This window comes from Triticum aestivum, chromosome 2D (assembly GCF_018294505.1).
Source record: "Triticum aestivum cultivar Chinese Spring chromosome 2D, IWGSC CS RefSeq v2.1, whole genome shotgun sequence".
Lineage (NCBI taxonomy): Eukaryota > Viridiplantae > Streptophyta > Magnoliopsida > Poales > Poaceae > Triticum > Triticum aestivum.
Window position 1 is genome coordinate 46,362,362 of NC_057799.1, and position 2,615 is coordinate 46,364,976.

Consider the following 2,615-nt stretch of genomic DNA (forward strand, 5'->3'; position numbering starts at 1 on the left):
TGGGTATTTGATACTGGTTCTGTTGCTAATATTTGCAACTCGAAACAGGGACTACAGATTAAGCGAAGATTGGCTAAGGACGAGGTGACGATGCGCGTGGGAAATGGTTCCAAAGTCGATGTGATCGCGGTCGGCACGCTACCTCTACATCTACCTTCGGGATTAGTTTTAGACCTGAATAATTGTTATTTGGTGCCAGCGTTGAGCATGAACATTATATCTGGATCTTGTTTGATGCGAGACGGTTATTCATTTAAATCAGAGAATAATGGTTGTTCTATTTATATGAGTAATATCTTTTATGGTCATGCACCCTTGAAGAGTGGTCTATTTTTGTTGAATCTCGATAGTAGTGATACACATATTCATAATATTGAAGCCAAAAGATGCAGAGTTGATAATGATAGTGCAACTTATTTGTGGCACTGCCGTTTAGGTCATATCGGTGTAAAGCGCATGAAGAAACTCCATACTGATGGACTTTTGGAACCACTTGATTATGAATCACTTGGTACTTGCGAACCGTGCCTCATGGGCAAGATGACTAAAACGCCGTTCTCCGGAACTATGGAGCGAGCAACAGATTTGTTGGAAATCATACATACAGATGTATGTGGTCCGATGAATATTGAGGCTCGAGGCGGATATCGTTATTTTCTCACCTTCACAGATGATTTGAGCAGATATGGGTATATCTACTTAATGAAACATAAGTCTGAAACATTTGAAAAGTTCAAAGAATTTCATTGTGAAGTTGGAAATCATCGTAACAAGAAAATAAAGTTTCTACGATCTGATCGTGGAGGAGAATATTTGAGTTACGAGTTTGGTCTTCATTTGAAAAAATGCGGAATAGTTTCGCAACACACGCCACCCGGAACACCACAACGTAATGGTGTGTCCGAACGTCGTAATCGTACTTTACTTGATATGGTGCGATCTATGATGTCTCTTACCGATTTACCGCTATCGTTTTGGGGTTATGCTTTAGAGACGGCTGCATTCACGTTAAATAGGACACCATCGAAATCCGTTGAGACGACGCCTTATGAACTGTGGTTTGGCAAGAAACCAAAGTTGTTGTTTCTTAAAGTTTGGGGCTGCGATGCTTATGTGAAAAAGCTTCAACCTGATAAGCTCGAACCCAAATCGGAAAAATGTGTCTTCATAGGATACCCAAAAGAGACTGTTGGGTACACCTTCTATAACAGATCCGAAGGCAAGACTTTTGTTGCTAAATTTGGAATCTTTCTAGAGAAGGAGTTTCTCTCGAAAGAAGTGAGTGGGAGGAAAGTAGAACTTGATGAGTTAACTGTAGCTGCTCCCTTATTGGAAAGTAGCTCATCACAGAAACCGGTTTCTGCGACACCTACACCAATTAGTGAGGAAGTTAATGATGATGATCATGAAACTTCAGATCAAGTTGTTACTGAACCTCGTAGGTCAACCAGAGTAAGATCCGCTCCAGAGTGGTACGGTAATCCTGTTCTGGAAGTTATGTTGCTCGAACATGACGAACCTACGAACTATGAAGAAGCGATGGTGAGCCCAGATTCCGCAAAATGGCTTGAGGCCATGAAATCTGAGATGGGATCCATGTATGAGAACAAAGTGTGGACTTTGGTTGACTTGCCAGATGATTGGAAAGCCATTGAGAATAAATGGATCTTCAAGAAGAAGACTGACGCTGACGGTAATGTTACTGTCTATAAAGCTCGACTTGTTGCGAAAGGTTTTCGACAAGTTCAAGGGATTGACTACGATGATGAGACCTTCTCACCCGTAGCGACGCTTAAGTCTGTCCGAATCATGTTAGCAATTGCCGCATTTTATGATTATGAAATTTGGAAAATGGATGTAAAAACTGCATTCTTGAATGGATTTCTGGAAGAAGAGTTGTATATGATGCAACCGGAAGGTTTTGCCGATCTAAAGGGAGCTAACAAAGTGTGCAAGCTCCAGCGATCCATTTATGGACTGGTGCAAGCCTCTCGGAGTTGGAATAAACGCTTTGATAGTGTGATCAAAGCATTTGGTTTTATACAGACTTTTGGAGAAGCCTGTATTTACAAGAAAGTGAGTGGGAGCTCTGTAGCATTTCTGATATTATATGTGGATGACATATTGCTGATTGGAAATGATATAGAATTTCTGGATAGCATAAAGGGATACTTGAATAAGAGTTTTTCGATGAAAGACCTCGGTGAAGCTGCTTATATATTGGGCATCAAGATCTATAGAGATAGATCAAGAAGCTTAATTGGAATTTCACAAAGCACATACCTTGACAAAGTTTTGAAGAAGTTCAAAATGGATCAAGCAAAGAAAGGGTTCTTGCCTGTGTTACAAGGTGTGAAGTTGAGTAAGACTCAATGCCCGACCACTGCAGAAGATAGAGAGAAGATGAAAGATGTTCCCTATGCTTCAGCCATAGGCTCTATCATGTATGCAATGCTGTGTAGCAGACCTGATGTGTGCCTTGCTATAAGTTTAGCAGGGAGGTACCAAAGTAATCCAGGAGTGGATCACTGGACAGCGGTCAAGAACATCCTGAAATACCTGAAAAGGACTAAGGATATGTTTCTCGTTTATGGAGGTGACAAAGAGCTCATCGT